Source organism: Lissotriton vulgaris, chromosome 12 (genome assembly GCF_964263255.1).
Source record: "Lissotriton vulgaris chromosome 12, aLisVul1.2, whole genome shotgun sequence".
Taxonomy (NCBI): Eukaryota; Metazoa; Chordata; class Amphibia; order Caudata; family Salamandridae; genus Lissotriton; species Lissotriton vulgaris.
In genome coordinates this window covers 489,283,015-489,306,852 of record NC_141700.1, presented here as the reverse complement: position 1 = coordinate 489,306,852, position 23,838 = coordinate 489,283,015, and the positions used below count along the sequence as shown (strand labels likewise).

General features: G+C 45.5%; 1 protein-coding gene across 2 annotated transcripts in view; it reads right to left on the bottom strand.

Annotated features, from left to right (window-relative positions):
• Positions 1–13,724, bottom strand: part of LOC147676823 (butyrophilin subfamily 3 member A3-like) — a 443,159-nt gene extending 429,435 nt beyond the window's left edge. The window contains exon 1 of one of the 2 annotated variants that reach the window (XM_086945236.1): positions 13,590–13,724. The gene's annotated coding sequence lies outside the window, so the exon portion shown is untranslated. The remainder of the gene's footprint in view (positions 1–13,589) is intronic. The other variant, XM_086945237.1, reaches the window with a different exon arrangement.
• Positions 13,725–23,838: the final 10,114 nt, after the last annotated feature.

Genomic DNA, 23,838 nt, shown 5'->3' with positions numbered 1-23,838 from the left:
GGCACAGGGTCAGAGCTGATTTGCATAAAGCCATTATCTGACCCAGGGTGGTGTGGAGTGCAAAAAACGATGGATTTAGGCCCAGATCATTGTACTGGGGTGAATGTAAGACATTGATCTACATTCTGTCCATCAAATTGTTTTTTGTAATTTTCTCCCTGAGTGTACTGGGGTAGCTCAGACGTGGGTCCCAGAGCCTCCACACCACTGGAGTCAAGCTAGCCGGGCTGATGAGAGGTGTTACCTCGAAACCGGTCCGGTCCTCGGATGCTTGATTCCGGTCTGGGAAAGATATGGCTGTTGTAGTTCGGACTGGACTGTTCCCATGGGGCACAGGGTCAGAGCTGATTTGCATAAAGCCATTATCTGACCCAGGGTGGTGTGGAGTGCAAAAAACGATGGATTTAGGCCCAGATCATTGTACTGGGGTGAATGTAAGACATTGATCTACTTTCTGTCCATCAAATTGTTTTTTGTAATTTTCTCCCTGAGCAGTTCTTAGCCATGTTATCCAATGGGAGGTGGATAACATGGCTAAGAGCATTAGCTTGGTAATGCCTGAAAATCGCGGACTTTTCTGCGATATTCATGCATTGCGGCCGATTTTTATCGCAATTGCGATAAACCTTGGTAATACCAAGGTTTATCTGCGATAAAAATCGCCGCAGGTCGGCGATACATTTTTGTCTCTAACCAAGCAATAGCGATCATTATCGCTATTGCTTGGTAATATGCCACTCTGTCCTTTGTGGTTTCTCAGATTGGGGGGTAGCCCTAGGTGCAGCACATACTTTATCATCTCCATCTCCTACCTGATGAGGGGTGGTATCCTAATATTGGTTATCCAGCCCATGGTCTGTATCCTTAGGCTGGACAGGAGTCAGGGGCAAGTTCTTCCTCCCCCTGCCCATCCTTCTGGGGTTCTGTACTGTACAACTGGGAGTGGTACCCCAACAAGGCAAAACTGTAGGGACCAGTGTGGCAGCTGCCTCATCTCCCAGGTCATGGGTGATACCCTGACCCTGGTTCTAAAACCAAGGGTCTGTACCCTTAGGCTGAACAGGAGTTAGAGGAGATTCCTTCTTCCTCCTCAAACTCCTCCATCTGGGCTTCTGCACTCTCCACTGTGGAGTAGTACTGCCAGACACCAGAACTGGTTGGACATAGGTATCAGCCACCCCCCTCCCTCAAGTTCCCCTGACACTAAGGGGTCCCCCTCATTGGATGGTCTCATGTTAAAGACTAGGTGGCATATTATCAAGGCGGGCAATATGAGATTATCGCCATTTTAGCGGCCGTTATCGGCCGCAAAACAGCGATAATTTTATCGCCCTTTTAGCAAGCTGTCGCTAACAGCAGTTAGCGACAGCTTGTAGGCGGGTGTGAGCAGTTTGGGGCCCGCTTTGCATGTAAGCGATATTTATCGCTAATGACATGCAAAGTGGGCGTACCCAACCTGTTAGCAACTGAAAGCAGTCGCTAACATCGCTATCGCCTATTATCAACGCAGCCGTAGCGATGAAAAAATGTGCGCTATGCGCGAATATCGCCAAAATCTAACGCCTGCTCAGACCACTTCTTAGCCTGTATATCCAAAGGCAGGTGGATATTCAGGTTAAGACCCTATTAGCGATAATGCCTGAATAGTGCTGGATTTCCAGCGATATTCACGCATTTCGCCGCTATCGCCAGATATTTTATTGCACTTGAGATAAACGTTGCTAATAGCACGTTATCTCTGCGATAAAATCCGGCGATGCGCGGCGATAAAAAAATGTCACTAAGCTTATTTAGCGATAAATATCGCTAGTTGTTGATAATATGCTCCTTGATTCCTCTCCTGGTGCCCCCTTGGGGTACTATCCAGGAGCTGGGACTGGGCAGAAGGCACCCTAGGACTTTGCCCACCACACCTCTCCTTACTCTCAGAAGGACATGGGACCCTTTATCCACCCCACTACACTGGAAATTGTCTGGGATACTATGAACCTCCCTTGTCCTTGGTTGGGGGAACCTGAGCCACTCCCTTTAGGATTACTCTCAAATGCCTTTCCAGACTCTGTGGTACTCACCCTTGAGATCTGCCTCCTTTTCAAGTTCCGCTGGGATGAGAAAACTTCACTCCAACAGGTATTGGGGTAGCCCCAGAAAACAACAACGGAACATGTACACTCTGACAATCAGATTGTACATCCCTTCACAATTGTTAACTGTGCTACCCTTCACCCATCCATACAGTGCTTTGCTAAAATCCTCCACAAATTCCTCCCAAGACTGGTGAGACAGCTTCCTGCTGCCCCTGAACTGCAACCTATACTCTTCATGGGTGAAACCATAATTCCTTTAAGGGCCTCCTTCATGGGGTGTACCTCTGCTGGTCACTACCATCTAGGGCCAGTAGGGCATCCCTTCCATCCTCAGAAATATAACTTCCCAGGCCAGTTCTTCAATTCTCCGCAGGAATCCTGCACACAGTCAGAGCTCTTATCTTACACCTGAAACCACTGATGTACGTCATCCTCCTTGAAGCTAGACACTTGGGGGCATATCATCAAGTCCCGGAGATAAAATTATTGCCGCTTTAGTGTCTGTTTTTGGACAAAAGCAGCGATAATTTTATTGCCTAATCAGCAAGGTCACGCTATCGCGTGAATCCTTGCATAATCATCCTTTCCCCCAACGCCCATCTTTGCATCTCTAATGAGATGCAAAGTGGGCGTTCCTGCCCTGTCATAACTGGAGAAATGTTGCTAAGTGACATTTCTCCAATTATCAATGGGCACGTTAACCTGCAGAGTGACAAGCAAAGTAGCAATAGCCTCTGTTATTGCTACTTTCCTTACGCCTGCTTCAAAACTGACTTAGCCATGATATCCTATGTTAGGTGGATATCATGGCTAAGCATGTCTTGCCCTGTCAGCAAGCTTTCGCCAAACCTTGTGCAATTATCGCTTTATTTCCAGCGATATTCGCACAATTGGCAGCTTGTGCTCTGAGTTTTATCCCTTTGGGGAAAGGCGTTGCTGATAGCAAGCTATCTCCGCGATAATATTCAGAGTTGGCCGGCGATAATTATCCTTGCGCTAAGAGCACTGAACGATAATTATCGTATGGCCTTGATGATATTCCCCCAAGTCTGTGGGTTTGTGGGTGTTATTTTTTACACTAGACTCAATATTTCTGCCACCACTGGACTCTACCTGCAGTGCTAGCAAATTCTGAACTTGCAAACTATGTTCATGGGCCAATTTCCTTTCCTCAAGAGCAAGTTTTTCTCTGGCGACGGCCCTTTTAGCTCTCGTCATCCTCTACTGAGCTAAGGCTCTTACAGCCTCTGACCTACTCTCTTCCACAGCCAGTTGGACCAGCTTTAGCCTCAGGTCCCTCTCAGCCTGTCTATCCTTGAACTCCTCAGGATACAGGGTGTGGTAGGAATTGGGGAGGAGCTCCGGCCAACTGCTTGGCGCATAGTCAGCAAACGTAAAGTAAAACGATGTTCCAGCATCGATTTCTTTTTCGTTTGGCGGCTCTGAGCCAGCTTGTGCGAGGAGGGGCGAGGCATGGGAGGGGGAGGAAGAGTGCTTCTGTGATCCCTAATTACGCATATGTGTTTGGCCGGCCATCTCAGGCCGACCAAAGCACACATGCGCACTTAAGTTTCTCCAGCCAGGATGCATTCAGCAGCTGGGCTGGAGAAACCCCACAGACTCCATGTCCTCAGTGGAGCATCTTTCCTGCCCGCTCAGGCCAATACCTGCGCTGCTCTGCTGAGATTGGATGGAGTCTGTCCCAGGGGCTGCTGGGACCCAGGAAGAGAAGAGGCAGTGAACACTACATGACAATGGAGGCGGTCAGCGCTAAAAGTATGTTTTTTTAACATTATTAGTAACACGCGCCCCTGCGCACTCCACCCCCACCCACATGTTCTGGATTCTGCAGCACACATAGAAAGAGGAAAAAACCTTGTGCAGGAAGGTGTCCCTTCCTGCACAAAAATAATCATCCCTGCAACACATGCACCCTCGCACCATGCTGCAAAGCTGTCTGCATTGACGCATGGGAGCCCATTGGGTGGCAGCGCCATGGAAAAGGACAGGAATGCACTGTATCTGATAGGGCAGCGCAGCAGGAAGGCCTCCTGCGCTGGCTGATGGTAAAAACTCATAAATGAGGCTCTGGCTTCCTGGTTGGCTGGGGTTTGCACCTAAGCTAGGCCGAACTCACTACTCTAGTCAGGGTAAGTAAGTTGCACACCAGAGATAACCTGTGCCTCACCCTCTGGTAGCCTGGTGCAGAGCAGTCAGGCTAATCATCAGAGCCAATGTGTAAAGTGTCTCCCAACACAATCACACAGAAACACAATGAACACACCATAAAAGAGACTCCAGACAGGATGATATAAAAATATATATAGTATATTGTACATACGAAAAGACGAAAAACAACAGGAATCATAAATGCTAGGCAGACTGTGCAATTTCTTAGATGGTACTTGTTATCTTGTTTCAAACAACAACCAAAACGGCTTACATCATAAAACACATTAGTAATTGCGCCACCACAGATGCGCCGCATTTACAATGCGGTGCACCATGGTGCAAGGAAGGGAAGATGCGTGAAGCATCTTGTGGCGTATGGGCGGCGCATTGCTGGAGTCGCGCTCCAAGCACAACGCAACTCCTGCAATGCACAGGGGCCACCCATACATAACATGGTGCGTCACTCCTTACGCCTGCTTCAAGCAGGCGTAAGGATTTGACGCAGCAGCGTCGTAAAACTGACTCAGTGAAATCTTGTATATTTCACTGCGTCAGTTTTACGTGGCTTTGATACGAGGGAACGCCCACCCTGCGACAGAACGCCCACATGAAACCCGATGCAGGTTTCATGTGACGCAGGGCTTTACAATGTGACGCATCTGCCTAGATGCATCATGTTGTAGATAAGTCGCAACGTGGAGCATTGTTTACGCCGCCGCTGTGTCACAAAAGTGACGCAACGGCAGCGTAAAAGTGTCGCAAGGGGCTTGTAAATCTGCCCTATTGATTGCATTTAAACACAACCCATGGAGCCCAAAATCACCTGAGCACCTAATAAGGATTCTACAGTACTTTTATCGCTTCCCTGGGCCCCCCAGTGCAAGACTGTGCTGGGCAGCTCCTGGAATCACAGGCCCGGCAGAGAAATGTGAGAATGGGAGACCTCCCTAAGGGGCAGATTTACAAGCCCCATGCGCCGCCGGTAAATATCGCCCCTGTTCACGCAGCACTTTGCGTGTTAGGGGCAGGACAAGGGTGTTGCTGTGGGTGCACCCACGCAACACTCATGTCCACTGATGCATTTCCAGATTTACGAGAAATCGGAAACCTGGAAATGCTTCAGTTTGCTGTGCCACCATAGGGGTGGCGTAGCCAAGCAAAACGAGTAGAAATGTTTTCATTTCTCCTCGTTTTTTCTCTTACAATGCATGCTGCATTCTACAGCACACATTGAAAGAGGAAAATGCCTGCAGTGATTGCTTTTGTGCAGGAAGGGGCCCTTTCCTTCACAAAAGCAATTTCCCCATGGCTCAGGCATCCTTGCACCATGGTGCAAGGGTGTCTGCGCCGGCGCATGGCTGCTGTTTCTGCGCCAGCCCTGGGGAGAGCACAGGAATGCGACATATCATTGTAGATATGTCACATTCCTGTGCTCTGAAAGTGCTGCAGCGTGGCCCAGCTAAAGGGCTTGCGGTGTCTTGCTGTGGCACTTTCGTGTAGATCTGCCTCTTAGTCTCTCCTGGCTGCCCCTGTTTTTACAACCCCTCACAGTACCTTAGCTACAAGACACAGAGCTGTCCAGGTGCACTCTTCACCACAGATGCAGCCTCTCAGGTCTGCTCAAGCCGCAGTCGAGTTTTCTATGGCAAGGGAGGTGGCCAACGCGATGATTCTGCTTCCTGGTCTCTCAATCCAGATTGTTCGATGCCAGCTTGCAGGGTGGGCCCCGTACACCAGTGTTGCCAGTGCTCCCAGGGCTTTCCTCAGCACTGACACCTTTCTCGTGCCAGGCAGGAAGGCAGCCTGTTAGCTCAACATGCACAGCACAAGTCAAGGAGGGGGTTTATTCCAAAGCTACTGGTCTAGATATAGAAAATGTAAGGTGAAATGGCGGTTTCGCTGACAGCGTGTTTACTGTTTGGTCAGGGCACTGATGCTGGAAAATGAAGCCCCGCACTCCCTCTTCACTTGAAAACAGCTAGTAATCTGCTACGATCCCAAAGGACAGAGCATGTATCTGCAGAATGCAGCACATATAGAAAGAGCAAAAATCAAGGAGAAATTACAATTTTTCCTTGTATTGCCATTCTAAGACCAGGTATTCCCTAGCATTAGTTTTCAATGCTGTCTCAAACGTGTAAATCTGGGGGAATCTCAAAAAGCAATGGGTGTTGCGGTGGAATGCTCACAGCAACACCCATTACATGCCCCTTTGCCTCAGAGGACTGTGGCAGACGGGGCATATTTACAAGGTGGTGTTAAGCCACATTAAGTGGCTTAGCATCGCCTAGTAAATATGGGAAATGGAGCTATGCCATTTGAGCATTAAAAAACGTGACATTCTAGTGGCGATAGGGGCTTGTACATATGCATCAAGGAATCTTGCACAGTGGTGTTGGTACTCCTGCGTCACCAAATTGTTTGATAATAGTCAAATCATATCCTTTGTACCCTTAATAGCCATTATGTGATAGGGGTGGGTGAGCCACTAAATGCTTGGGCCAATAGCCTGGCTATGTCTCACTTCGAGGTTCTCTTGAACCCTTGAACCCTTGAGCTCAAAACGAGCTGATCCTTCATGTAGCTTCTCTCTGCCATCCATGCTGTATCCTCATGCACCAAGAAGTAAAGAGAAAGCATTAACGTATGACGTGAAATGAGAACGAGCTAGAGATAATCCCTAGTTGCTGAATTGAACACTGTGAAACCAGAAAACCTGTGATCAATCCCTGCTTCCCCTCTTGACCACATTGTGTGTTCCTAGGCAATTGCTTGAATTCACTTTGCCTCCTTTTTCTCAGTTTACCCATACGTTTAAGAGTAGCTTGAAATACATATACTCAGTATGTGTGCTTAATACATCTTTCTCTTGTGTTTGATATAATAAAATATAATACTGTCCATGTATTACAAGAACCCGGCCACCCAGAGGATACACATGACAACTGACTTGCCTTTTACTTCTTTATTGGCACTGTTGTCAGGGAGGGGAAGAAATAGATGATTCTATAATCATGTTTGAAATCAATGACTTTAAAACTACTTCCTAGTTTTTTTAGAGATTTTATCATATTTTTACATGTTTATTGCATGATGTCTTTAAATTAATGGTGTCCCAAAAGAGTAAGTGGTTCAAGACACCTTGTTTTCTTTTACTTCAGTTAGCTTTTGAATAAATCTGTGTTGCTTATTTAACATCTTTCTGAATGTTAGTGCTCAGTTAAGTAAACAGTAGCCCTGTGTTGCTGTTCACCAGGGACGGCATCTGAAAGTCAGAAGGGCTGCATGTGGCCTGAGCCTTACTTTGAGTATCACTGGTCTAGTGAATGACTAAGAGGAAAAATGCATTTGTAAATAGAGACATACGGGAGGGAGGAGAAAGTAGCTTAGAGATAGATGAGAACATAGAATCTCTAAGGAAGTCATCTAGAAAGATTTTGAAAAGATGACGGGGCATATTACCAAGCAATAGCGATAATTATTGCTATTGCTTGGTTAGAGACAAAAATTTATCGCCGACCTGCGGCGATTTTTATCGCAGATAAACCTTGGTATTACCAAGGTTTATCGCAAATGCGATAAAAATCGGCCGCAATGCATGAATATCGCTGAAAAGTCAGCGATATTCATGCATTACCGAGCTAATGCTCTTAGCCATGGTATCCACCTCCCATTGGATAACATGGCTAAGAACTGCTCAGGGCAGGTGTTAGCTTTTGGAGATATTTGCGCTTAGTGCGAATATCTCCAAAAGTTGGTAATAGGAGATAGCGATGTTAGCGACTGTTTCCAGTTGCTAACATCTTGGCACGCCCACTTTGCATGTCATTAGTGATAAATATCACTGACATGCAAAGTGGGGCCCAAAATGGTCGCTATCTCCTACTAGCTGTTGCTAACTGGTGTTAGCGACAGCTAGGTAATGGAGAGGTAATTTTATCTCCGCTTTCTTGGCTTTTAAAGCCAAAAAAGCGGAGATAAACCCCCTTGATAATATGCCCGGACATTTTAATTCTTTGCAGAATTGCAGATGATCCTTAGTGCATCTTAGTCCAACAGGAGGTGATTGCCAGATAGAGGGGGTGTATCAGAGAAAGATTTTTTGCCGGCGACACAAGATTTGCTTTGTTTGAATAACTTTAGTTTGCAGTCTTAGGTTGCCAATGCTTTTTATGTTCTTTTTTTAACACCATGGGACAGGTTTCACGCAACGCAGCAACATACCTCGATGTGTGAAAGGGAGAGGGCAAGAATATACCATATTTAACATTATATGGTGCATTCCAGGGCTCTTCTTGCACTAGCACACTTTCAGCTGTCTAGTGCTAATGCAGGCACTCTTGCACCATGGTCCAAGGGTGTCTCCGTTGCCAGCAGGATTGTTTTTAAGCCAAAAGGGACACCTGTCTGCACAAAAACAATCCTCTGCGGCTTTTTCCTATTGGTATGTGTTCTGCAGAATGCAGCACACGTATAAAGAGGAAAAACAAAGAGGAAATAAAGATATTTCTCCTTCTTACGCCTCCCTCGAGAAGATGTACCATTTTGATGTTCTCCCCGGTCTTCCACTAATGGTACATTTAGGAATGTGCCAGCATCCATGGGTGGATGTGTGGGAACACCCATGCTCCACCCATGGAATGCATCCTTGAGGCAGAGCAAAACAAGGCAGCAACCTGTGCTGCCTTGCGTTATTCCAGATTTACCAAGCACCACAAGGTGGCTTCATGTGGCTGTGTGAATCTGACTTTAGTTTTGCATTACCCTTGTGTTGCCTTACATGATGCTAGGACATGGGAACACTTTGATAAATGTGGCCCTCAATGTTTAGTGCGTTTTTGAGTTAGCATTGGTAATATATGGCCTCAAATTTGATGAATGCCAGTATAAATGCGATCCTGTCTTTAAAGAGATATTTTAGGACTGGCAATATGTGCTTAGACTTTTTGGTTCCAGAGATCTTACTAGCTGTAGCATGAAGAACCGCGGGGCATATTAGCAATAAATAGCGATATTTATAGCTAAATCCGCTTAGCGCATTTTTTTGATCTCTGCCAATCGCCGGTTATTATCATATAGATAACATGCTATTAGCAATGTTTATCTCTAATGTGATAAAATATCCGGCGACAGCGGCTCAATGCATGAATATCTCTGGAAATCCAGCGATATTCAGGCATTAACGTTAATGGGGACTTAACCTGAATATCCACCTCCCATTAGATAAACAGGTTAAGTCATGGTCTGAACAGGTGTTAGGTTCTGGCGATAATCGCGCATAGTGCCACTTTTTTAATCGCACAGCCTGCCTTGCTAATAGGCGATAGCTGTGTTAGCGACTGCTTTCAGTCCCTAACAGGTTGGGTACGCCCACTTTGCATGTCATTAGCGATAAATATCGCTCACATGCAAAGTGGGCCCCAAACCGGTTGCTATCACCTAAAAGCTGTTGCTAACTGCTGTTAGCGACAGCTTGCTAATAGGGCAATAAAATTATAACCGATTTAGCGGGGAAAGGTCCAGCTAAAGCGGCGATAGTACCCTTGCTAATATGCCCCGCATGCCTTAAGGATGACTAGGGGATGCCTGCAAGAATGGGTTGCCACAGTCCAGCATTGCCAAGGGCTGCTGCATGAAATGCTGTGTAAAAGTCTTCGAGAAGCAAACAAGGTTTCAGCTTTTTCATGCATAGGAGGATTATCCTGCGAATGTAAATGTATTAACTACTTAAAAATGTATTTATAGTGGCGTGTCAGTCATTACCCATGTGGAAGTGAATTCACTTTCTTGTACCACTACAGGGGTACAATTGTTGATGGGGGGATCAGAAAACAAGTCTGCATTGAAATTGGAGGAAGTCATCTAATGAGATTTACTTCCATTATTTCTTGGTTTTGCTCTAGGAAGGCACTTAGGGGCAGATTTACAAGGCACTTGCGATGCATTTGCGCCGCCGCGGAGTCACTTCTGTGACGCAGCAGCGGCGTATAGCAAGCACCATGCTGTGACAGATTTACAACGTGATGCATCTAGAGGGGTGCATCACGCTGTAAACCCCTACGCAACATTATACCTGCATCAGGTATACTGTGGGCGTACCGTCGCAGTGTGGGCGTTACGTCGCAGGAAAGCCTCTGTAAAGTACCTGAGTGAAATGTACAAGATTTCACTCAGTCACTTTTGCGACGCCGCTGCGTCAAAACCTTGCGCTTGCTCGAAGCAGGCATAAGGCGTGACGCACAATGTTAAAGCTAGGCATGTCTGGAACAGTGCTGGAGTTGCATCACACCCGCAACACGACTCCAGCACTGCACCAACCTTACGCCGGCAGATACGACACGCATCTGCCTATCCTTGCACCATGGCACGCCGCATTGTAAATGCGGCGCATCCGTGGTGGCGGAAGGGTAGTTTTGCGAGTTGCAAGTTTTCTGGCGCATGCCTGCGGATTTGCAGAGATGACCCAGACCTTGTAGATCTGCCCCTCGATATCTATTTATGTAGGGTGGCAGGACAATTTTCATGGTGTATATTTTTCTAGCGTTTTCATTTTTAGTTAGGTGTCGCCCACATAGTGATCAACCACCACAGCTGCTTCCTCCAATAAGATTCTTAGGGCCTCATTAATGAAGTTTTGGCACTTTGCAGCGCCGCAAGAAATCTTGCTGCTCTGCCCTACGTCAAAACAAAAGGGCATGAGGGCTCCATATCTATGAGATACTTTGCAAAAAACAAGGGAACCCAAGTAATCTAAGAGGGATCTGAAGTACAGTTAATTATACAGGAACAATGGTCCCCTAAATACATGAATCGTAGTAATCGACATAGTAATATAATAAAGACTGTGTTGTAGAAATCCCAATTTATTTTATTTATTTATGCAATTTATATATCGCCCAAATACCCTGGGGTGTCTCGGCACTGTATTCCAATAGGAATATAAGTAATTTAATTTACATCATGAATAAAAGGGAGACATAGGAAGTGGTACAGTAATCAAGAAAAATGTTTCAAAGAACTTGGGCATAGTTATGTGCAGCCCTAATGCAATCAACAGTAAGGCCACAAGCATATGGAGAGCACCATTGCACAATGTACAGTAGTTAGATAAACAATACAGTATCAAGGCACTAAGGTCAACAGCGTTTTGATTCCTAACACAATAATGAGATCATCATCAGAACTAGAGAACTAATGCCTGAGAATGATGTCTGCTGAAAGGAAAAGGGAAAAAAGGGGGAAATGGAGGGAAAGAAACAGGAAATTATATATTACGAATAAAGACCGCTATGCTTCAGATTACATGAGTGTTGTGTGGGAACGCCCCCAACTGCCACCATGGAACGCCCCTTACACACAGTGTTCTGCCTGAAAGGGGCACATATTTACAAGGCCATAAAAAGCCACATAAAGTTGCTTTACGTGGGCTTGTAAATATGCAAAAGCACATTGCACCGCTGGAATATCAAAAAAGTGACGTTCCGGAGGTGCAAAAGTGCAGTAAGAGGCCTCATAAATGCGGTCCTTAGTGGGTTTGTGTATAAGCTGAATAACATTATGTAAAGTGCCATTATGGTTGCCATCACAAAATTGCTGTACTGAGCCGTACTAAAGCCTATGACATCCTCGCGTCTACAACATGAATGAACATACAGTGCAGTGCTGGCGATTACGCAATATAGCTCCAACCTCCATATAGGCATTGAGAAGGAGCTATCGAAGGACAGATTTAACCTGTCATAAATGTTGCTGCCCCTTGCCTGTCTCTTGACATCTCTGGAAATACCTTTGCTACCCTCTGTCTCATGTGCAAAGAAGAGAAAGTAAACCGGGCTCTCAGATCTGGTCCCTCTCTGTAGTTTCCATTCTATGTCCTGCTGAACTCCACCGCAGGAGCTAGGAGACTGACGAGGAGCTACAGTGGAAGGAAGGGCCATTTACCCTGGCCCCTACACTGGATAGCTTCAGGAGCACATAATGCAATAAGGTCTGCCTCAGACCTGTGTCTCCTGAAGGGTGAGCTGCTCGCGGTCTCTGGTTTAGGGGACACTTGAGGACACTTCTACAAAGGCTGCGGTAGCCTTCTCTAGGGCGAATAGTCAGGAGTTTGCTATCTAACTTTGTAATTCATATTCAAGCTACTGCTGAAATTAATGCAGCCCTCCAATTTAAAGCGTTAAGTAAGCCGAATCTTGTGAAATTATATCAGAAGAGTAGGGTTTAACGTCAAAATCCTTTTGTTCCAAAGATGCCATACCAGCCTGTGTGATAAACTCCAAATCCGACCTTTCGCTAAAATCTTCATTGCTCTTTCTTAATCTTCAGGGCCATTTTTAATATCTGTTAACACAACGCAGCAAGACACCTTGCTGCACTACATGAAAGGGAGAGGGCAATATTGTGCAATATGTAGCATGATATGGCACAATCCTGCTCCTTCCTTACTCTAGTGCACAATACTCTGCCTAGCGCCAACGCAGGCCATCTTGTACCATGATGCAAAGGTGCCTGCATTGCAAGCAGGATTATTTTTGTGCAGTAAGGGACATCTTCCAGTGCCCAAATAATTCTTTGAGGCTTTTTCTTCTTTCTATACAGAAAACAGCACCTGTAGAAAGAGGAAAAACAAGGACAAATAAAGATATTTCTGCATGATGCGCCTCCTATGGGAAGGCATAGCATTTTGACACATTCCCACATATACCACTCATGGTAATCTGCGAATGCTCCAAACTCATGGGTGGATGCGTAAGAACAGCCATTCTCCAGCATACGTAGACAGACAAAAATGCGTCTAAGGATTGTTTTTGTGCAGGAAGGTGTCCCTGCACATAAGTAATCCTGCACCCTTGCACAATGGTGCTAAGGTGCTTGCGTCAGTGGTAGGCAGCACAAAGTGTGCCAGCACAGTGTGAGAGCAGGAATGTGCCATATCTTGGGAAATATGGGGCATTTCTTCCCATTCCATGTGGCGCAGCACAGCAAGTTGTCTTGCTGTGTTGCACTGCGTAACTAATGAGAAATCTGGCAGTAAAGCTCTAAAGGGCATATTATCAAGGACGGCGTTAAAATTATCGCCGGTTAAGCGGCAGAAAAATGCAGCGAAAGCGGCGATAATGGGCTTGATAATATGCCCTTGGGAATTCCAATAGAAGCCCATGTTCACACCAGAACATGGGCTTCTATGGGAATTCACAAGGGCATATTATCAAGCCCATTATCGCCGTTTTAACTGCAGTTTTCTGCCGCTAAACCGGCGATAATGTTATCGCCCTTCTTGATAATATGCGCCTAACATTTTAAAAATGAATGTTCTGGTTGTTTTCCTACCTGCTCAGTAAGATAGCCAGGCTGTCGCTGCTATGTCTCCCTGGTGTTGTTCCAGTACCGCACTGTGCAAGAGCCTGGATTTTAAAAGGTCTTTGAGTGGGTTAACCAATGGTAGCTGCAGGGAGATCAAAGACCTGTATCCCTGCCAGAGTTATACATGCTAGTGTCCAGCTCAAACAAACTGAATCAAATATGGTCCGTGCCCTGAACATTAAACACATCTTTCTGCCAACTGGCAGTAAATCTCAGATGTCTGAGGCCAAGGGACAGACAGATAAACAGCTTCAAAGTCCATGATATTCTTGAAACCGGAAGCACAAATAGACAGAACATGTGACTGTCTCCCAGGCACTTTGGGGCATATTTACAAGCCCCTTGCGCCGCTTTTACACTGTTGTTGCGTCACTTTTGTGACGCAGCGGTGGCGCAAAAGGTGCGCCATGGTGCGGGTATTTACAACGTGACTCATCTCCCAGATGCGTCTCGTTATAAAGCCCTGCGCCAGAAGAGGCCATTCTGTGACTTGTGTGCATGCTGCATTAAGCGATTTACAAAAGGGGGTGGTGATGAACAGAGTGTCTGAATTGAGCAGACCACTCTTACCCAGTCCAAAGATCAGGGCTTGATCCATCACCGTTATTTATCTCACTACCCCATCCCAGCTCAGAACCTGGCTATATGCAAATCAGTCTGTCCCTGGCCCAGTGCATCATGGGAACAGGGCAGACTAAACTACCAAGCCAATTCTTTACCAGAAAGGAGACAAGCTACCGGGGACCGGTTTCTGGCATTTCAGCCTCTTCGGCCCGGCTTGCTTGAATCCTGATGGAGCAGTGAGAAAGGGACTCATGTCTGAGTATACCCTGCCACACCTATAGTGGCCAAAATCGATTTACAAAAGGGGGTGGTGATGAACAGAGTGTCTGAATTGAGCAGACCACTCTTACCCAGTCCAAAGATCAGGGCTTGATCCATCACCGTTATTTATCTCACTACCCCATCCCAGCTCAGAACCTGGCTATATGCAAATCAGTCTGTCCCTGGCCCAGTGCATCATGGGAACAGGGCAGACTAAACTACCAAGCCAATTCTTTACCAGAAAGGAGACAAGCTACCGGGGACCGGTTTCTGGCATTTCAGCCTCTTCGGCCCGGCTTGCTTGAATCCTGATGGAGCAGTGAGAAAGGGACTCATGTCTGAGTATACCCTGCCACACCTATAGTGGCCAAAATCGATTTACAAAAGGGGGTGGTGATGAACAGAGTGTCTGAATTGAGCAGACCACTCTTACCCAGTCCAAAGATCAGGGCTTGATCCATCACCGTTATTTATCTCACTACCCCATCCCAGCTCAGAACCTGGCTATATGCAAATCAGTCTGTCCCTGGCCCAGTGCATCATGGGAACAGGGCAGACTAATTAAGCAGCACACATAGAAAAGGCAAAATGGCAAAATGGCATTTAGTGATTGTTTATGTACAGGAAGGGTGACCTTCCTGTACATAAACAATCTTTACCCTGCACGCAGACCCCCCCCCCCCCCCCCTTGTGGTGCAAGGGTGCCTGCTTTGGCACTACACTGCTAAGTGTAGTGCCAGCAAAAGGGGAAACGCAAGGCTGCACCATATCGTTGTAAATATGGTGCAGCCTTGCGATTCTGAAGTGGTGGAGTGAGGTGTAAAGCCATGACGGCTAACGTCTCACTCCGCTACTTCCTTGAACTTATGCCAAACAGTCTGAAATTCAGACACTCCACGATATTGACGATGCCCCTGTGTGAATGGGTCTGAGTGATGATGAATGGGCTTAGCAGGGAAACAGTGTCAAACTCTCAACACCTAAATGCAGCATGAAAGGATGTCTGATGCATGAGTCGAGATTGTCCTACGATGATTTTCTCATGCCTGCTTCGGCACTGAGTCTGAGATAGTCTATACAAGATTTTGTTGTGACAACAAACATTTCTTTGGCTACAGAGGCCTGCTCACTTCCATCAGCATGGAAATGATTCACAGGATCCCTCATCAAATACACAAGTATTTGATGGGACAGATTTATGTAACAACAATCTGTGTTCCATTGGAAGAGTTTTCCTGACAAACTTGCTGATGCTTCATCACGTCAGTCAGCCCTCTATGACACGTACTCACATTGTCATTGTGGTTATGTGACATGCTCTTTGAACAACTAATTGTCAATGTCAACTGGAACTGCTATTAGACAAGACAGTTACCAACAACCACATCTGTGCTGGGTGTCAACTTGTTCCAAGTCTGTTCATACACATCAACATCATTACTCAAATGTATCTTCGTGAGTGTGAACACTCTGGAATGTAATTGTTGGAGTGATGTACAAAGTTTGTATTGATGGGCTCTTAATTCAGTTGCTCACCATATACCATATTCAACAGGAAAACAATACCATGCAAAGGGAACACAATTAACTTGTTGTAGCTCTGGACATGCAACATGTCCACAAGCTGACTTGTACACATTACACCTTGTCAAGAAACCAGGATCATTGTGAGTTTTTGATCAGATCATGCACAATACATCACATATGTTTCTGACCATTGTACCTAAATGATATATCAAATTGAATGTGTCGTGAGTACACACAGACACAGCTTCTGTCAAGTCACTGTTTTGTGGTGACACAGTTGATGCCTTGGGGGCAAATATCATATGGTTATGGTAGTAAATTCTAGTTACTTTACAATAAGATTGTATGTGAGTTTTTGTCACTAGTTCATGTCAGAATGGCACAACACTCAGCAATGATAATTAACAACAGATGTGACATGTTAAGTGGAACAAACTTATCATCATATACAATAGTCTACAATTGAAATTGGCTGCTGCATGTCTGGAACTCTTGCACAATCATATCAGGTCACATAGATGTTTGTGATGCTGCGTGATCGGCTCTATGACATGGCTATGACGTCACCCACATCATGGACTCTGTGCTTGCACACCAGAGGTGAGGTTCATGTGATGCACATCCAGACTGTGTACTACAACATACAGGGCCTGTGGCATTGCTTGCATATGTAAACATATGTATTGGTGTTCTTTTATATGTATTGGTGTTCTTTTATAGCGCAATGACTGTCACCCAGCGGGTATCCTGGCGCTTAGACTTAGATGATACATCACAGTGTGCAGACAGTTGCAAAGCCTAAGAAGGGGTTTTAACAGGTTATAGGAAACAAAAATGTTTTCAAAGCCTTCTTAAAGGAAGTAAGATCATCTGTGCGGCGTAGGCCCGGAGGTATAGAATTCCACAATTTTGCCGCAGTGAATCTGAAGGAGCGGCCTCCTAACCGCATCCTCAGAATCTTGGGAACTGTCACCAAACATGCTGAGGCCGAACGGAGAGATCTTGCCGGTACGTACCATGAGAACAGATTCTGCAAGGAAGATGGGCCATGTCCGTGAAGGGCTTTATGTACCAGACACAGGGCTTTAAACTCAATCCTCTGGGGGATTGGCAGCCAACGGAGCTCCCTAAGCGCTTTTGTAGAGGAGTCAAACCGACTCCGTGAAAGAGCCAGCTTGGCGGCAAGATTTTGCACTCGTTGCAATTTTGCCACCAGTGTCTTAGGGGCCCCTAGAAGTAGTGAGTTGCAGTAGTCGAACCTACTTAGGATGATACTTCTCACTACTTCTGGCCTGGACTGTTCCGGGAGCATCTGTAATACTTTACGCAGCATTTGTAAAAGGGCCATACAAGTGGCCACTGTTTTGTATACCGATACGTCAAGCGTCCAAAGCTAGGGGCAACGCACTCACCTGTGGAGTGTGGGTCCATGAATGCATCCACATCTCCTTGTGTGATCAAAGCTCCTACTGCTATGAAAAAAGTGTGGAAAGTACAATTTATGTCATTGACATCACATTTTGAAAGACTCACATACATCATTGATGGTTTCATGATGCAATTGCATTCACGGTAATAGTCAGGTGTGGTGCCACGTTAAATACATGTTGCATCTGTTGACCCTGTCTTACCCATAATACATGTCAATTTCACCCTGGTGGCCTAATGAACATCCCTGCCATGGTCTGAGTGACGTAACATACTATGACCTGTCTCACTGCTTCATGAATGACAAATTTGCTCTCACACCTCAATAGGCATGACGTCTGTAGGTCTAATCTATTTATCCACTATGCACAGGCGTATCCCAAGCTTGGACATGTTGGTGACCCACATTGTGTATCTCACTGAGATTGTCATCCAGTTGATCGTGTGAAGTATACCAATATCAAAGCATGTTGGGGTGGCACAGTATATCATGACAAGCATGCTTTTTTGCCAAATGTCAATATCCACGATGGGTGCATATTTCTGGTGCTCAACCTAATTGGTGTCTTGTGCATTCATCCTCTGAAGTGAAAGAATGTTGGTCATGTACTTACCACATTGCCTACCGACGATGAGTCCAAGGTGATCCAATAGGTCCCAGTCCCGACCCACACAGTTTTGCAAGCGGTGCTTCCACTGCTGGTCAGTCCTGTCCACGCCAAACATGCTGAGTATCTTCTCTCAGATATGCTCCCATCTCACTTTCTAAACTTTAACATTGTATCCCTGTATGATACGTCCCCCAGCCACTACCATCTTGGGCGGGTAACATTTAGCAAGGCAGAGGAAGGCCTCCAAGGCCCCCTCAAACAACCTGCTCCCCCATACCCGGACCCAATATCCCAAATACAATCTTTCCCCGAGGCAAACCAAAAAGAAAAAACACAATTAACCCCTATTAACTATAGAAATATACAAAGATACCCCTGAGACGTAAACCTACCAAAATAATCAGACTATAGAAATCATCATCATCATTTTAACTTTATTTCGGTTTGTTAATGAACCATAAAAGTACATCGCAACTAGAAAAAAAATACATTTACAACTCAACCATGCATAGTTACATCTCGTTTTGGATATTTACAATGATCAGTTAACGTGCGATTTATAATATATCAATAAAAGCACTGAAACAATAAAATACAAGCTATAAATTTTTAGGACACAAAAAAACTAGTTATTACTGAGAGAGAGCAGTCTAAGCACAATAAGCGGGTTTCTACAAACGAATCAGTCTTCGTCTAGTTAACCACATCGAAAACAAAAATTTAGCAATAGCAGTAACTATCAATGCATTGGTATCAGTTTTTAAAATTCTAAAATAGTCTATGTAGTTCCTAAGTCCTAGATTCACACATAACTGTATGATCCATTTTTTCCTGCTAGCAGAATAGGCAGGACAGAACAAAGTCACATGGATTAAAGATTCATTTGGATCATTGCAACCTGGACAAGGGCGAGCTAAACCCAATTTCCATTTATCAGAATAGGAATAAAGGGGTAATGTACCATATCTGAACTGTAAGAACAATTTTTTTGCTAAGACAGGTTCTATAGCGTCTAATTCTTTCTCAAAGCTATAGACATTCTTGAAATCCCAAAAACTGTCAGTGAGGCTAGAGGGCCTGGCTGATCGAAGGACCTCTTCAAGGTTGTGATATTTTATAGACTCAGCCAGGGTTCTCTTTGAGATAGATTTGCATGTGTCCTCCGGGTTGGACCAGAGATTCTCCATGCCAATCTTGGACGCCTGCCCCCTTATAAAAGATAACCACTTTGTCCTCCCTACACCCGGGCGAGCCATCACAATCTTTAATTCTTCTCTATAGCACTCGAGCTCCGGGACACTCCACAATCTACGCCAGTAGAGGAGCGGGCGTGAGGCAATTACTTCTGCCATAGGCCTCAGATTTATATCCAGCCTTAGTGGAATTAGGGGGGTGTTAGTAGGTAAGGAGAGAAGCTGTCTAATAAATTTATTCTCTGTTATACTAATCTCATTCGCTGGACAATGGCCCCAGAGTTCTGCCCCATATAGGGTGGAAGATCTGGTTTGTACCTTGTATATTTCCAGCGGTACACTGACTAGCTTGTGAACACAGGATTTCTGTACTTTAACAATACCCCCCATAGACTGGGAAAGGGTTAAATTAGCCTTAGTCATTTGGGTTTCCCAACTCATTCTATCATTTAAGGTCAGGCCTAGATAAGTAAAATTATTTACCCTTTCCAGGGCTCGTCCATCCATTGTTGGACAAGGGCAATTAGTTGCAGTGCCATTAAACACCATGTACTTTGTTTTGTCTATATTAATTACCAGGTTCCTGTCCCTACAGAATTTGGTAAATTGGTCTAGCACCCGCTGCATCCCCATAGATGTTTTTGAGAGCAGCAGGGTGTCATCCGCAAACATGAGTGCAGGAAATTTACCACCAGCTAGGTTAGGAGCGTCGCTGTTTTGTACACTAGTTAGATCATCCACGAGGCCATTTAAAAAAAGGGAAAATAGCGTAGGGGCCAGTACGCATCCCTGCCTAACTCCCTTCTCAATGGGAAAATCTCTTGTTAGCTGGCCATTATTGCCATAACGAACCTTTGCATAGGTTCCTTCGTGGAGTCTTTTGAATTAGAAATATACAAAGATAGCCCTGAGACGTAAACCCAACAAAATAATCAGACATTCGCAAAAAACATGTATGAACAGAGACGCAGGACTCAGCAAGGACAGTATGGACAGTATACTACACACAGAACTCTCTCCAAAACACCAGCAGGCACCATCCAATACCTCCACAACTCACAAAAGACACTAACAGTGTGGTTGAAAGAGAAAGTGAAAGTGCGCAGTACTCCTCCATGGAACAGGATGCACACTGACATCTTTCCTGTCAGTTTGAGGCCAGTGTTCTTGGTTTGTGACAAAATTACACGGGGCATATTATCAAGGGGGTTTATCTCCGCTTTTTTGGCTTTAAAAGCCAAGAAAGCGGAGATAAAATTATCTCCCTATTACCTAGCTGTCGCTAACACCAGTTAGCGATAGCTAGTAGGAGATAGCAACCATCTTGGGCCCCACTTTGCATGTCAGAGAAATGTATCACTAATGACATGCAAAGTGGGCGTGCCAAGATGTTAGCGACTGAAAACAGTCGCTAACATCGCTATCTCCTATTACCAACTTTTGGAGATATTTGCGCTAAGCGCGATTATCTCCAAAAGCTAACACCTGCCCTGAGCAGTTCTTAGCCATGTTATCCAATGGGAGGTGGATAACATGACTAAGAGCATTAGCTCGGGAATGCATGAATATCGCTGACTTTTCAGCAATATTCATGCATTGCGGCCGATTTTTATCGCATTTGCGATAAACCCTGGTAATACCAAGGTTTATCTGCGATGAAAATCGCCGCAGGTCGGCGATACATTTTTGTCTCCAATCAAGCAATAGCGATAATTATTGCTCTTGCTTGGTAATATGCCCCTTAGTGTATACATGTATTATGCGAGTATTTTCCGTGCTGGATATGAAAAAAATGACCGCAAACATGGATCTGCGTTGATTTTGTTAGTGCTTATTGATACTTGATCAGTTTATGTACTATTACATCTGAATTGTCTGGACTAACAACACAATATGTATTTGTGATCTGATCTGTGTGTTGTACTTTTTGGAGTCTATCTGAACTGTATGGGTATGAGTTGTCCTGAGCAATGAGGAAGCACTAGTTACTCTCATTGAAGTCTGTTAATGACTGGTCATGTGTGTGCATAAACACATGCCACAGTGTCACACATTAGGGTTAGTATTGTTGGTATGTGTCACTACATGTGAGCCTCTTACCACACACATTGCTGCAATGTCTGTGCTAGTTAGATGGTCTTGCTACACAAATGTACTTGACCAACAGTGAAGGACTGGGTTATTTAAGACCCAGCGGTGCCAGGGGACAACACCTGAAACCTTCGTGGGTTACCTGTTCCGGCGTACAAATAACAGAGACACGGGACACTTCCTTCGGCGTCAAAGATTCGAGGTTTATTTACTGCAGGGAACACAGAAGTCACGTGAAGTACACAACATGTAAGTTCGCGGAGTCTGATTCAAATTGCTACTGTGGGTCGCTCCTTTTATACAAGTTTCTCTCATAGATTAACATGGTACACAAAGGATTACAACTCGGTTCCCATCGTAAAAACCATAAGGGGTTGCTTTCATGTATTCAAGGCCCGGAACATAAGTACAGAAACATTTGGTAGCTCCCAACTGTAAAGATCCGTCTTCCCACCATTAGTACATTCCAATCAGCAATAAACAGATCGAGGAAGGGACAGAAGCAGGTGCGGAGGAAGACAGAAACAGTGGGGAGATCGGAAAGGGTGTAAACGGGGCGGTATCAGGAAACACGAGCTGCGGGCATCAAAGGAACGTGCCTAATGAGATGCACAACTAAGACAATAGTCCGGCACGGCAAGATGAGCCTCGAGCGGGGCCAGCTGCCTTGCAGTGTCATCCCCCTCATCATAAAGACACTTTCAAAGGAAACGTGTCTTCCGCAAAGGCTTGGGAATCCCAGGGTCGCGAAGCGGACAGCGTCCGTTCGCTGGCTACACGAGGGCAAGAAACAAAATGGATGCCGTATCTAAGATGGAACCCGTGGGTACAGATGAAGAAACCCACGAAACAAACGAACAGTATAGGATAGTACAGCGAAAACGCGTACACCCACTAAACTCGTCATTTGCGGTTCATAGATACCAGACTCGACCATATTCGTGCAAGTCGAAAACACCACTTACGAATGTCACGGAACCTCAGACGCTCCTTTTGCCCTCATGTAGGCAAGCACTAGTCGGAATCATATTCGATATTCATCAGACCATCTAAGTGCTGCTGCAACATCATTCTATCCATCAGAGTTCCTTTGGTAACAGGTGGCTGTCTCATACACGTCGTAGCACAGAGGCCACATAAGGCAGGACCACACTGCACACAAAGGCAACACGTGAACAGGAATGCTACAACAGCCCCGATAATCATCAGAATTTTCCAACCCCAAGTCGACATTAGGCCCCAAAACCACCCAAGTAGCGTCCAATCCCCTACGTCCACGTGTATGGACTCAGAGATTTTATGCAACTTTGAGATGGCTTGATAGACAGTCGGAGCGTTATCTGGGATGAAAATACAGCAGCTCGAATGGATCACCTTACATACTCCACCTCGATCTGCTAAGACAACGTCTAAAACCATACGGTTTTGTAGCGTCATAAGCCTATCCGCCTGAAGCTCTGCTGTGATGTTACTAAGGGCATTGGCAGTGATATTAGCGGTCGATTCCACCACTCGAGTCAACTGTCTCAGGTTCCTACTATTGACCATAGGTCCCCAAAACGGGAAGAAACCCTTGAAAAAGTATCTTGCCTCTTGACCGGCAGTGTCTTCTTCGCTAATCACACCCCTCACGACTCTAGTCTTGTGGTAATCTGCATCAACGGTAAACATCGGAGGCAACAAATTTGCAATGTAACATGAGCCCACAAAGTCAGAGGGCAACCACGTATACGCACGATCATGACAGACGAAGTACGTACCTTTGGCAGTCAGAAACACAGGGGAAGAGAGCATCGGTAAGACATACGTCTCGGAGCAAGCACTCTCTCCAAGATGAGCTCTCGGGCTTCGGCCACGACCTTTTAGACAGAAATTACCAAGGTGGGGTACGATCCAGATTGGAGACGAGCTTCTAAGCTGTCTTTCACCCACGAGCCCACTATACTCAACCTCACTTAGATCCCTGTAGGCTCGCACCTCTTCGTCCGGGATAAGCGACGGTTCATAGATATCCCCATCTAGATCGGCAATCGCTATAGCCAAAGACTTATGGTACGGACCAGGACCAAAGTGGGGTGGACGTGGCTCTCGATTGGGGTAGGAATCTAGTGCACTTCGAAACATTGTTTGCAATGCTCGAGCTGAACCCTGGGAACTATAAGGCAGAACCAAGTATGGAATTCCCTTGTCGGTGGTATGTGGCATTAACCCACACACCCAACAGTTGGTAGTGTTAACCACTAACTGATGTTGATGAAGGAGCTGAACGAAGGAATTGTTCCTGAACTCCGCACGTCTAGCCTGCTCGTGTTGTGGTAAGACATGGAAGGAATGAGGGGACACAGTGGAGGCAGTCTTAGGTTCAGGAGAAGAGGTAGGTGAGGCAGAAGGCAAGAACGTCAGTATCAAGTAATACACCCCACCTGCCAATAATGAAGAAACAGTTAAGAACAAAAGGAACACTTGAAACATGAAGCATTTCATATGAGCAATTTGTTGCAGTTTGAATCTTTGCGCCTGAGCTTTTTCCAAGTCCAACAG